General features: G+C 44.3%; 1 pseudogene; it reads right to left on the bottom strand.

Moving 5' to 3' along the window:
- Positions 1–11867: 11867 nt before the first annotated feature.
- LOC26514473 lies at positions 11868–12163 on the bottom strand (annotated as a pseudogene).
- Positions 12164–14341: the final 2178 nt, after the last annotated feature.

Below are 14341 nucleotides of genomic sequence, written 5' to 3'. Positions count from 1 at the left end.
AGTGCCGTTTTATATTGGTTTCCTTAAAAAAGAAGCTAAATTAATAAATTGTCAGCCGCTGAATTCTCGCCTTAGCTGAAAAATCTAAAACTCGATCTTTCCTTATTAAAGGAAAGATCCTGTTGAGCAACTGTGGCTTAATAAGCTAGATTGGGATGAGTCGATTCCACTGCATTTGCAGTCAGCATGGAACAAAATTCAGCTTGCCTTGTCACAGTTAGAATATACCTCAATAACGAGATTTGTGATGAGTGAGCCGATGTCACCAATTCAAATTCCAATGCATCTATGAGAGCCTGCGTCTATATTCCTTGGAAATCCCGCTCACGACAAAATCGCTCCCCCGTCTTGAGTTCTGTGCCGTCTACCTACTCGCAGACCTCCGCCGCAAAATCAAGCCTCTTATTAAAGTATCGATCGAACGAAATAACTAACGAAAATATATATTGCTCAGATTCAGAAGTTTGTCATCATTGGATTCGTTCCCATCCATCGTCGTTGTCAACTTTCATATAAAATAGAGTTAGTGAGATTCAAGAGTGGTCAGAAGATAGCAAGTGGAATTGCGGCGTGGGCTCGTTTACATATTCCGCTTTATAAAGAAGTGTAAAAAATTAATAGATACTTCTGATAGTGTACCTTCACCTGTCGAACATCAAGAAGATTTTAATAAAATTTTCCAGATAGTTCAAATAGTGTCCAGATAGGTTGTTCCAACCTGGTTGTTCCAAAACATTTTCCTGTGGAAGATTTTTTTCTTTTTAAAATCAGTAGATCACACCGTTTTTTAATTTTGGATTTAAGGAAAAACTCGAAATAATTAAATTCCATTTATTAGAGTTATTTAAAAAAGTAGTTTCTTTAATTAAATATGAGTTTTTAATATCATATTTTCAAAAAGTCTCTATCCATACTCAAGAATCGGCTGGACCAATGATGTATATAGTTTTTGTTATGTACGGTTCATTAAATTCTTAAGACCATATTTTAATAAAACCAAGCACACCGATTGCTTTATTAACCATAGTGGATAAATGGTCGGTAAATTCAATTTTTCAAATTTAATAGGACACCCAGATCATAAACCTGAGTTAATCGTTCTAAGGCGTACCCATAGAGAAAATACGTTGCCTGGTGAGGGCTAGATTGATAAAGAGATATGAGTTTACATTTCGATCCATTAGGCTTTAGGTTATTTGCTAAAAACCCATTTTAAAATTAATCCATCTCGGATTGACGTCTAGATTGGACTCTAGTGAATCTATACTAAAGACAAAAGAGCTGGTTAGCGGTTTTCGTAAAATCAACGACCAACTCTGTGCGCTAGATACACAGTTTAGTAGTCTTCAACTACTAAATGAGTCTCCAAAGCGTAAGAAATCTGCTTTTAGTGATGTGCCCGTGGCGAAAAGTCTTCAGCCTATTCAGCCGACAACTATGCAGCCGCTCATATCTCTGGCCACCCCAAGGGCCGGACCTGGGAAAAATTCGGTTTCCGAATATCTCAGCATAAACGAGCAATTTTCCGATATGTCCTCTGTGGCATCGCTTCAAGTGATACCACCAGACCCAATAATTGAAACCCCCTTAAAAGTCACCGAACAGGGCAATCAAGCTTCCGGACCCCCGGTACGAACTGATGCTGCCATACTCGTTACGGCGGCACCAAAACCCTTGCAGGTGATCCCACCATCGAAACACATATTTGTTTCCCGGCTTGCCCCTGATACTTCTGAGATTGATCTCTCGGCTTACATCAAAGCCAAATCAAAAGCCGACATAAAGGTGGCAGATATAACTAAATTTAAATATAACTACACCAGGCATACGTCATCTTTCAAAATACGTGTGCCCGCGCAGATGTTCAAGACGATTTGTTCCGCCAGTTTCTGGCCAGAGAACATTTTCGTCCAAGAACATCAGCCAAGTACGGTGAAGAAAAAAATGACCAAACCTGTGGGAGTAAAACTCCCACATGTTAGAGCCACTGACCAACCTTCCACGTCAGCTTCAAAAAACTAATGCCTTCACTAACACTTACCTATCAGAATACTAGAGGGTTACGAAGTAAGCTTCCCAAACTGTATTCTGATAGTTCTTTCTTTGCATCTCACATTATAGTCTTTACAGAAACTTGGTTAAAGCCGGAGATCTTAAGCTCCGAAGTTTTTCCAAGTAAGTACACCACTTTTAGACGTGATAGAACTCTGCGAAGGGGAGGAGGAGTGTTAATTTCTGTAGACTCCAATTTCGCTTCTGAAGAGATTAAATCACAAGAGTTTGGTGACATAGAATTTCTTTGCATTAAAATCATATTGTCCGATAAATCATTATACGTTACGTGCTCCTACGTACCCCCTTCGTCCGAACCGCCCACATACTGGCAACATTTAGACGCTATTAGGTTTGTTTTTGATCGTCTGTCTGATGGTGACCAGCTAGTAGCTCTGGGTGACTTCAATATCCCAGAACTCAGGTGGTCCAATGTTAAAAATTCACCGTCTTTATTGCTGAATTCGCACCATGACTTCCCGGCGGGCATGTTCGACATGTCACTCGGGCAAATTAACCACGTTAGAAATTCTTTAGGTCGGCTGCTGGACTTGTGTTTCGTTTCTGATCCTGATGGAATTACTCTTTCCAGAACTTTACCACTTTCCAACCCAGAGGATCCATATCATCCCACTCTTGAGGTTTTAATAGAAAACAATAACGTAATTGGCCTTAAGCCTACACTTAAATCTCATAAAGTTCGTTTCTTTCGTAAGGCTGACTTTATGAAATTAAATAAGTTAATTTTGGAATTTGATTGGTCCAATCTACTGGCATGTGAAGATGTAAACATTGCCTTAATTAAATTTTATTATACTTTGAATAAATTTTTCGACGTTTGCGTGCCATGGAAATATCCGTCCGTTTCAATTAATCCGCCTTGGTATACAAGGCACCTAGGAAATTTAAAGATCGTTATGAATAGACTTTTAAATAAACATAAAATATCTGGCTGTACAGTTAGTTATTCAAGATACTTAGTAGCTCGGTCCAATTTCACCGTGCATAACGCTGAATGTTATAGGAGTTATATACGCCGCTGCCGGATTCAGTTTACTCAGGATCCGAAGCAGTTTTATAACTTTGTAAACACTAAGCGCAAACATGTATCTTCTCCTCCTATGCTTATGTTTGAGAACTCATATGCGAACACTGATCAGGCAATGGCCGATCTCTTTGCACAGTTTTTTCAAACAACATACTCACCTAGCACCAGTACAGGTCAGCCTTACACTTATAATATCCAATCAGCCAACCTTATATTTTGCCCTTCTTTTGATCAAAGTGGTGTGTTATTGGGTCTTCTTAAAGTCAAGCCCGTGTATTCGCCAGGCCCCGATGGAGTACCAGGCTGTGTTCTGAAGAACTGCGCCGAGGCTCTGTGCAAACCGCTCCTTAAACTCTTTAATCTTTCGCTGGAGACTTCGATCTTTCCCCTTATGTGGAAGGAATCTTACATTATTCCTCTTCATAAAAAAGGGAAAAAATCCGACGCTGCCAATTATAGGGGCATTTCTAAATTGTCAGCAATTCCGAAGCTTTTTGAAAAACTTATCACTCCACATTTGCAACACCTATGTAGTTCAATAATATCTCCATGCCAGCATGGCTTCATGAAGCGCCGCTCCACCACTACCAACTTACTGGAGCTAACATCTTTTATCACGGATGGGTTCCGGAATGGCTTACAAACAGATGTCATTTACACTGACTTCAGTAAAGCATTTGACTCTGTCGACCATTCGCTTCTTATAAGTAAACTCAGTCTTTTGGGATTCCCAACTGACCTCCTTATCTGGATTTCGAGCTACTTATCTGGAAGAACCCAACGTGTCTTCTTTAAAGATGTTACCTCGCGTCTAGTCCGCGTCACATCTGGGGTGCCTCAAGGAAGCCATCTTGGACCCTTACTTTTTACACTTTTTATTAATGACTTGCCCCTTGCCTTAACTGATTCACTCGTACTTATGTACGCTGATGACGTTAAGCTTTGTCTTCAGTATAAATTCACTAGTGCCCAATCTAGACTTCAATCCGATTTGGATAAATTTCAAAATTGGTGTTTTGCAAATAACCTAAAGCTTAATGGATCGAAATGTAAACTCATGTCCTTTTATCGAACTAGTCCTCACCAGGCTATGTACTTTCTCTATGGGAACGCTTTAGAACGATTAACTCAGGTTAACGATCTGGGAGTCCTTTTAGATTTGAAACTTAAATTTACCGACCATATATCTACCATGGTTAATAAAGCTATGGGTGTGCTTGGCTTTATTAAAAGATGGTCAAAAGAATTTAATGACCCGTACATAACAAAAACGTTATATACATCATTGGTTCGTCCGATTCTTGAGTATGGATCGTGTGTCTGGAGTCCTCAATATGGAGTACACCGAGATCACATAGAATCTGTACAAAAAAACTTCCTGATTTTCGCCCTTAGGGGACTTAATTGGGATGCAAATCTTCACCTTCCCACTTATCATAGTAGACTTTTATTAATCAACTTACCATCATTAACAAATCGTAGAACGATGCTGGGTGTTATGTTTCTATATAATCTTATATATGGTAATGTAGACAGTCAGCATTTACTAACACGCTTAAATTTTAACGTTCCTAGTAGAAGGACTAGAAACTTCCGTCCTCTACTCCTTAGCCATTGTAATTCGACATATGCCCAACACGATCCGTTCAGGGTATTATGTTCGGACTACAATGGTCTCTACCACACCTTGCCACTTTGCTCCACTAACAATCTTAAATCCTTTATACTAAACGCCTTATCTATGCAACACTCTTCCTCGTAATATCTTACCCCTACTCTTCTCCTAAACGTTCTCGGATCTATCCCCGCGATTCGAGCCGTACGTTATGCGGCAGCGTCCCTCGGTCGGTTGGACGGGAGGTGGGCTGTACGTATGCAGTGGGAACCGCGCGAAGACAAAGCTTAACGTCATCAGCGAACATAAATACTAGTTGATGAGTTAAGGCTAGTGGCAAGGCCTCCATCTGGCGCTCCTCTATGCGGGTCTTCAGTATCGACTGGGCCAGGTTGAGACGGTTTTGGGGATTGAAGATCTGGGCCCTCCGGGGATACCGGTGGGTACTGGTGCCGGAGACTTCGGTGCCGGCTCCTGGTCCCTCCTTCAGAGCTCTGGTGCGCCACCGCGGCGGCTCAGCCTCCTGGTCCGCCTGCTGGGTTCTCGTGGCTCCGGTTCCCTGTGGTAGCTCTTCGCCAGAACCATCTCCTCGTAGTACTCCTCCTCGAACAAGTCCTCCTCCGAGGTGCTTTGTTTGCTACGCACAGTACCGCCTCCGCTCCCACCTCCCGATCCTCTCGCTTCGTTGTCAGTTCTAAGGGGATAACGCACCCGCTGACCTGCTCCTCCTCCTCCTCCTCCGCCGCCACCGCTGACCTGCTCCTCCTCCTCCTCCGCCGCCACCGCCGCCTCCTCCTCGGTCACCCAGGGAGATCCGGTTGGGAAGTTCCTGCTTGTGATCAGAATTGTCGCCGCCAGCCGCCTCATAGGATCCAACGCCACCACCGCCACTGCCACTGACACTGAGATTACTGGTGCCACCGTCGCCGGGCATCCGAATCGCATGACTCACGTCCTGACCCGCCCTGATCCTGACCAGATGCCTGACCAGCGTCACATACCGCGTCCCGTTGAAGCTAAACTGGAGGGCCCGTAAACGCAATTGGGGGCGGTGGCCACCGGAATGGGCAGCGTCTTGTCCAGGATATTAAGGCGGTTCATCGACTGGCTGTGGTGACCTGAGGAGCAGCTGCCGGCGTAGCTCTGATGCCGCACTTGGTCCAGGTCCATTGTCTATCTGGAGAGTCTAGAGACTTGCTGATTTGAAGAATGAAATTGAAGTCGTTTCCCTTTTTTACATTTTTACAGTTTTGGCACGGATTTACGCTGAAGCTTTGTGTTATCGAAGATCGATATTTATCGATTTATATCGGACCTCGCCTCCTTCGTTCGTACAGTTTTCGGATTACCTGCGCTTCCTTTTCCTTGTTTCCACCGATCATTCACATACATATTGTTGGCACCTAGTGCCAAGACCTACTACCCAAGCAAGATGCATCAGCAGGTCACGATATACAAGCATCAGACCTACTAGCCTATTAATAATGTAACGATAAGCATAAGTCAATATCCAACCTACTAACCCGGCACTAGTCGATGGCACCGGAAGCAGAATCAGCATTATCAGCGGGAAGAATAACCGACTGACCGAAGCAAGCCAAAACCAGCCAGCGAAGCCGAAATGCGTGTGGAAAGCAGTATATGAACAAATAATCTGAGTCAGCAGATTCAGAGGTGGGTGACCCTGGCATTAACCTTAGTTTTAGCACGTCCATAACATTGACCTTTCTTAGATTTAATGATGTATAATTTAGCATCTTATATAAGAGTTGTTCTTCTGAAATAAAGACAGTTGCCAGATCAGAGTCAATAGTCTCGTTACTCAGTGTTAAAACTATGGCACTTAAAATTGACCTACTTCATGTGATCCTGTGTAAAACGATTCACAAAGTAGGACTCTCTAGAACCTATCTACTTCGCGTTGCTCCCATGAAACGGACCACAAGTAGACCCCGCATAACCTAACCACTTCGAGTGTTGCTCCCGTGAAACGGACCACGAGGAGATCCCGCGGCATACCAGTCTATTTCGAGTGTTGCTCCCGTGAAACGAACCACCAGTAGACCCCGCGTTACCTAACCTACTTCGAGTGTTGCTCCCGTGAAACGGACCGCCAATAGGACCGGCCGATAAGGAATCTGCCAAACCACCATACCACCGGTACTTGAGGAAAACCACCCCAGGACTTCAAGCACATCAACTCCAGCCTGATCACAGCAAGCGTCTGGCCAACCCTAGCAGTCCCATGCAGAATCCAGGTAAATTTAGTCAAGACTATTTACGGTCTTTGACTACGACTCCGGGACCTACTGTTACTCCCGTGAGTTCAAGTTTGACGTAGTTGCCGCATAACGCTCTTCGGACGAACATTTGGTGACCCCGACGAGATCCTTTAGGATCAAAACTTGAACACAAACCTCAACGCAATTTAACTCAAAAACAAAAAAAAACAAAAAGAGAGAGATACATCGCAACAATGGGATCAGAATAAGACCCCGTAATCCAAATGCTCGTTGATGAGCAAATTGAAAGCAACATAGTCATCCAAAGGCTAATAAGAAACTTCACTAAGGACTCCGCAGAGCGTAAACTCAAGGGAGGATACTTCGAGGAGAGACTCAGACAGCTCACTCGCTCATGGACCCAGTTTCAAAAGAAAAGGTTCCAAGCTCCATGAGCTAGCACTAAGTACGGAGAATGAGTATTTCACAAAGACCTAGAAGAGCTTGTGAAAAAATATGAAGCAATATTTTCGGATGGAATCCCATCAGTGTCAGGCCCGTCACAAAGGCCCCGGAAAACAGGCGAAAATCTCGAGCCAAAGACACAATCATCACGAGAAAACGAAGGAGAAGACCTTCGATTAACATCATTAAAACAAAGACATGAAGGACGATTAGATGATATGGAAGACTTTCTGTGCAACCGCACCGAAGGACGGGAAGTGTCCACGCACGTCAGACAACACATGAAGGAGCTATGGAAGGAAATCGTCACGGGATACCATGATCTCATCGACCTGGAACCAGCCATCAAAAATGATGAACACACCGATGACAGATTTCAGGTTGTACGAGCAGAATACTTTTCGTTTTTGAGAGAAGAATCGCAATCAACTTCAGCATCAATACAAAAACCCGCGATTGCACCTCCTTTTGTAATACCACCAGTAGAAATTCCAAAGTTTGACGGAGACTACCGGCATTGGCTACGATTCTACGAAAGTTTTACGGAATGCATCCACAATCAAGACTACAGCGATGCAGTAAAATTCCGTCATTTGGAGAATCATGTAACAGGTGAAGCACAAAATCGAATCGCAACGTCGATTGGCGGACAGACCAGTTACCAGGATGCATGGCAACGACTAAAGAATCGATACCAAAATGAACGGCTGTTGATTAAATCCGCGATCCAAGAGCTTTTCGGACAACCCAGAACAAATGGATCAGCGGACCAGCTGCGCAGCTTACATGAAACCGTGCTCCGAACGGTCGCCACTCTCAACGCACTCAAAGTGTCAACAGACAACCGGGAGCCAATCTTGATACACATCATTGAGGAAAGATTGGATCCACACACGCTGTCAGCTCTAGAACTAGCCATCACCGATCCAACCAATCGACAATCTCTAAAGGAAATGTTAGAAAACCTTGAGCGGCAGGCAACCAGTCAAGTAATAATGCAGAAAAATACGTAGACCGCATCACTTTGATCCAGTTCATCACGAGTGGTGTACTCAGCCACAGCCCTGCTTACAGATAAGCCCACCGTTCTGTTACCAACCGCCCAAGTAGCAATACATGGACCAGCCGGACCCCCTCAGCAATGCCCCACACTCCTAGATTCTGGATCACAGATTAACATAATCACCAGAAGGATGACTGACACACTTGGACTACAATTAGAGCAATCAACACTGAACATCGCTGCACTGGGAGGAACAACTAAAAGATCACGAAAAAAGGCTGTGGTGACCCTATCATCATTAACCACTGACTTCGAAGATCAAATCAACGTCGTTGTACTACCGGAAATAATGCCCAATCAACCATCCCACCCTATACAAGCGCCAAGAAATATCTCACCTCAGTTGCGCTTAGCCGATCCTGAATTTACGCAGCTCCAAAATATTGATCTGTTGTTGGGCGCCGAAATCATCTCCCAGCTGATGAGGCCACAACAGGCATATTTGGAAGAAGGACAGCCACTACTAAAAAATACCGCGCTTGGATGGATTGTGATGGGGCCAGTGCGACCGGAATCAGCTATTAATATCAAGGAAGAACAAGTCGTCGGTAATACGGCGGCTTGAACACCGGAAACTAACGAGCCACTAAAGGGTATCGGGGAAAAGGTATCGGAACAAGGTTTGATTGCATGCATCGGCAAGGAGCAAATAGTAAAATCCGGAAGATTACATAGTTCCTCCCTCATTGCGGATAAACAAGGAGAGCCGCAGACGGACCCCAAACCACAAGCCCATGGTTGTCAACTCACAACTGAAGAGCACAGAGTGCAAGGCCCAGTAACCAAGGAAAGTCAAGAAGTAGAAGTCACCTCCTATATGGCATGGGTAATATGCATCTCCAAAAGGGAGCAAGAAACAAGGTCAAGAGAGGACCAAGAGTCCTGTATGCGCACTGACCAACCAGAAAAAAGGTCTAGTACTTCATGGGATGCCCAAGGAAAATGGTTACGAGGGCGCGCAACAAGGCGAAGGAGACAATAGGTCGGATAGAATTATCGTTGGTATCTTATCGATGTTGGAGATCTCACCCACATGACTCAAAATTTTTGGTATTAACATTAGGGTTTTAGTATTTATTTTTAAGATCCACAATATTTTCTAGCGCAAGGGTACACATCGGTTCACTGAGACGGTCCAACAACAACGCACAGCCCCTATTATTGAGTACCTCAATAGGGGGGAGAATGTTGGCACCTAGTGCCAAGACCTACTACCCAATCAAGATGCATCAGCAGGTCACGATATACAAGCATCAGACCTACTAGCCTATTAATAATGTAACGATAAGCATAAGTCAATATCCAACCTACTAACCCGGCACTTGTCGATGGCACCGGAAGCAGAATCAGCATTATCAGCGGGAAGAATAACCGACTGACCGAAGCAAGCAAAAACCAGCCAGCGAAGCCGAAATGCGTGTGGAAAGCAGTACATGAACAAATAATCTGAGTCAGCAGATTCAGAGGTGGGTGACCCTGGCATTAACCTTAGTTTTAGCACGTCCATAACATTGACCTTTCTTAGATTTAATTATGTATAATTTTGCATCTTATATAAGAGTTGTTCTTCTGAAATAAAGACAGTTGCGAGATCAGAGTCAATAGTCTCGTTACTCAGTGTTGAATCTACGGCACTTAAACTACGACCTACTTCATGTGATCCTGTGTAAAACGATTCACAAAGTAGGACTCTCTAAAACCTATCTACTTCGCGTTGCTCCCATGAAACGGACCACAAGTAGACCCCGCATTACCTAACCACTTCGAGTGTTGCTCCCGTGAAACGGACCACGAGGAGATCCCGCGGCATACCAGTCTATTTCGAGTGTTGCTCCCGTGAAACGGACCACCAGTAGACCCCGCATTACCTAACCTACTTCGAGTGTTGCTCCCGTGAAACGGACCGCCAGTAGGACCGGCCGATAAGGAATCTGCCAAACCACCATACCACCGGTACTTGAGGAAAACCACCACGAGTGGTGTGCTCAGCCACAGCCCTGCTTACAGATAAGCCCACCGTTCTGTTACCAACCGCCCAAGTAGCAATACATGGACCAGCCGGACCCCCTCAGCAATGCCCCACACTCCTAGATTCTGGATCACAGATTAACATAATCACCAGAAGGATGACTGACACACTTGGACTACAATTAGAGCAATCAACACTGAACATCGCTGCACTGGGAGGAACAACTAAAAGATCACGAAAAAAGGCTGTGGTGACCCTATCATCATTAACCACTGACTTCGAAGATCAAATCAACGTCGTTGTACTACCGGAAATAATGCCCAATCAACCATCCCACCCTATACAAGCGCCAAGAAATATCTCACCTCAGTTGCGCTTAGCCGATCCTGAATTTACGCAGCTCCAAAATATTGATCTGTTGTTGGGCGCCGAAATCATCTCCCAGCTGATGAGGCCACAACAGGCATATTTGGAAGAAGGACAGCCACTACTAAAAAATACCGCGCTTGGATGGATTGTGATGGGGCCAGTGCGACCGGAATCAGCTATTAATATCAAGGAAGAACAAGTCGTCGGTAATACGGCGGCTTGAGCACCGGAAACTAACGAGCCACTAAAGGGTATCGGGGAAATCGTATCGAAACAAGGTTTGATTGCATGCATCGGCAAGGAGCAAATAGTAAAATCCGGAAGATTACATAGTTCCTCCCTCATTGCGGATAAACAAGGAGAGCCGCAGACGGACCCCAACCCACAAGCCCATGGTTGTCAACTCACAACTGAAGAGCACAGAGTGCAAGGCCCAGTAACCAAGGAAAGTCAAGAAGTAGAAGTCACCTCCTATATGGCATGGGTAATATGCATCTCCAAAAGGGAGCTTCTCTTCATCCGTTTCGGCTAAACAAATTCGCTCTGATAGCCGATATAAAAAATATGCATCGCCAAGTAATGGTGAATGAAGCAGATAGACGATACCAGTTGATAGTGTGGAGAAAAGAACCATCTGATTCCTTGAAATTGTGCAAGCTCAACACCGTTAAATATGGCACTGCACCAATGGAGCTGGTCCATAAGGTGCTTGAAGAGGTTGAGAGATAAATACATTCCCTAGCTGCTAAAGTTATTGGGGTGACTTTTACCTAGACGACATGTTAACGGGTGCTGGTTGCGTGGAGGAGCTAAAGATACTTAAGTTTGACGTAACTCAGGTTCTCCAAAACGCTGGGTTTGGTAAGAATGTAGTTTTTAAGCTGAATAACATTTTTTCAAACAAAATTTCATTATTTGACAAAAACAATGGAAATCTTTTAAGAAACAAAAAATATTAACAATTTAATTAAACCATTTAATTCTTTCGACTGCTAGTGCCGGTCACAATAATACACAACTAGCAATTGGGTTTCACTACGTAATACTATAAAAGTGGAAGCATTTTAATAAGCAGTTACTCTGATATTCATATATAATTTTTGGGCCGAAAGTAACAATGTCAGTACATAGATGCAAGCTGCAATCCAGCAGTTATAGGCGTTCTGTAGGCTCTGTTTGCAGCCGTATAAAACTCGTCCAAAGTATGGTATTCCTCTTCAAGAGGTAAATCCTTAATAAGAGTCACACTATTGATATAGAAAAATAGGCCCTTTAGCACCAATTGAACAATGCCCCACACTGAAATAATCAGACCACAGAGGGATAATTTTGAAACACAGATTTTCATAGTGCCGTTTTTTATTGGTTTCCTTAAAAAAGAAGCTAAATTAATAAATTGTCAGCCGCTGAATTCTCGCCTTAGCTGAAAAATCTAAAACTCGATCTTTCCTTATTAAAGGAAAGATCCTGTTGAGCAACTGTGGCTTAATAAGCTAGATTGGGATGAGTCGATTCCACTGCATTTGCAGTCAGCATGGAACAAAATTCAGCTTGCCTTGTCACAGTTAGAATATACCTCAATAACGAGATTTGTGATGAGTGAGCCGATGTCACCAATTCAAATTCCAATGCATCTATGAGAGCCTGCGTCTATATTCCTTGGAAATCCCGCTCACGACAAAATCGCTCCCCCGTCTTGAGTTCTGTGCCGTCTACCTACTCGCAGACCTCCGCCGCAAAATCAAGCCTCTTATTAAAGTATCGATCGAACGAAATAACTAACGAAAATATATATTGCTCAGATTCAGAAGTTTGTCATCATTGGATTCGTTCCCATCCATCGTCGTTGTCAACTTTCATATAAAATAGAGTTAGTGAGATTCAAGAGTGGTCAGAAGATAGCAAGTGGAATTGCGGCGTGGGCTCGTTTACATATTCCGCTTTATAAAGAAGTGTAAAAAATTAATAGATACTTCTGATAGTGTACCTTCACCTGTCGAACATCAAGAAGATTTTAATAAAATTTTCCAGATAGTTCAAATAGTGTCCAGATAGGTTGTTCCAACCTGGTTGTTCCAAAACATTTTCCTGTGGAAGATTTTTTTCTTTTTAAAATCAGTAGATCACACCGTTTTTTAATTTTGGATTTAAGGAAAAACTCGAAATAATTAAATTCCATTTATTAGAGTTATTTAAAAAAGTAGTTTCTTTAATTAAATATGAGTTTTTAATCTCATATTTTCAAAAAGTCTCTATCCATACTCAAGAATCGGCTGGACCAATGATGTATATAGTTTTTGTTATGTACGGTTCATTAAATTCTTAAGACCATATTTTAATAAAACCAAGCACACCGATTGCTTTATTAACCATAGTGGATAAATGGTCGGTAAATTCAATTTTTCAAATTTAATAGGACACCCAGATCATAAACCTGAGTTAATCGTTCTAAGGCGTACCCATAGAGAAAATACGTTGCCTGGTGAGGGCTAGATTGATAAAGAGATATGAGTTTACATTTCGATCCATTAGGCTTTAGGTTATTTGCTAAAAACCCATTTTAAAATTAATCCATCTCGGATTGACGTCTAGATTGGACTCTAGTGAATCTATACTAAAGACAAAGCTTAACGTCATCAGCGAACATAAATACTAGTTGATGAGTTAAGGCTAGTGGCAAGGCCTCCATCTGGCGCTCCTCTATGCGGGTCTTCAGTATCGACTGGGCCAGGTTGAGACGGTTTTGGGGATTGAAGATCTGGGCCCTCCGGGGATACCGGTGGGTACTGGTGCCGGAGACTTCGGTGCCGGCTCCTGGTCCCTCCTTCAGAGCTCTGGTGCGCCACCGCGGCGGCTCAGCCTCCTGGTCCGCCTGCTGGGTTCTCGTGGCTCCGGTTCCCTGTGGTAGCTCTTCGCCAGAACCATCTCCTCGTAGTACTCCTCCTCGAACAAGTCCTCCTCCGAGGTGCTTTGTTTGCTACGCACAGTACCGCCTCCGCTCCCACCTCCCGATCCTCTCGCTTCGTTGTCAGTTCTAAGGGGATAACGCACCCGCTGACCTGCTCCTCCTCCTCCTCCTCCGCCGCCACCGCTGACCTGCTCCTCCTCCTCCTCCGCCGCCACCGCCGCCTCCTCCTCGGTCACCCAGGGAGATCCGGTTGGGAAGTTCCTGCTTGTGATCAGAATTGTCGCCGCCAGCCGCCTCATAGGATCCAACGCCACCACCGCCACTGCCACTGACACTGAGATTACTGGTGCCACCGTCGCCGGGCATCCGAATCGCATGACTCACGTCCTGACCCGCCCTGATCCTGACCAGATGCCTGACCAGCGTCACATACCGCGTCCCGTTGAAGCTAAACTGGAGGGCCCGTAAACGCAATTGGGGGCGGTGGCCACCGGAATGGGCAGCGTCTTGTCCAGGATATTAAGGCGGTTCATCGACTGGCTGTGGTGACCTGAGGAGCAGCTGCCGGCGTAGCTCTGATGCCGCACTTGGTCCAGGTCCATTGTCTATCTGGAGAGTCTAGAGACTTGC

This window comes from Drosophila ananassae, assembly GCF_017639315.1.
Source record: "Drosophila ananassae strain 14024-0371.13 chromosome 4 unlocalized genomic scaffold, ASM1763931v2 tig00000054, whole genome shotgun sequence".
NCBI lineage: Eukaryota > Metazoa > Arthropoda > Insecta > Diptera > Drosophilidae > Drosophila > Drosophila ananassae.
The sequence above is the reverse complement of the archived record's forward strand: the minus strand, read 5'-3'. Positions and strand labels throughout refer to the sequence as shown.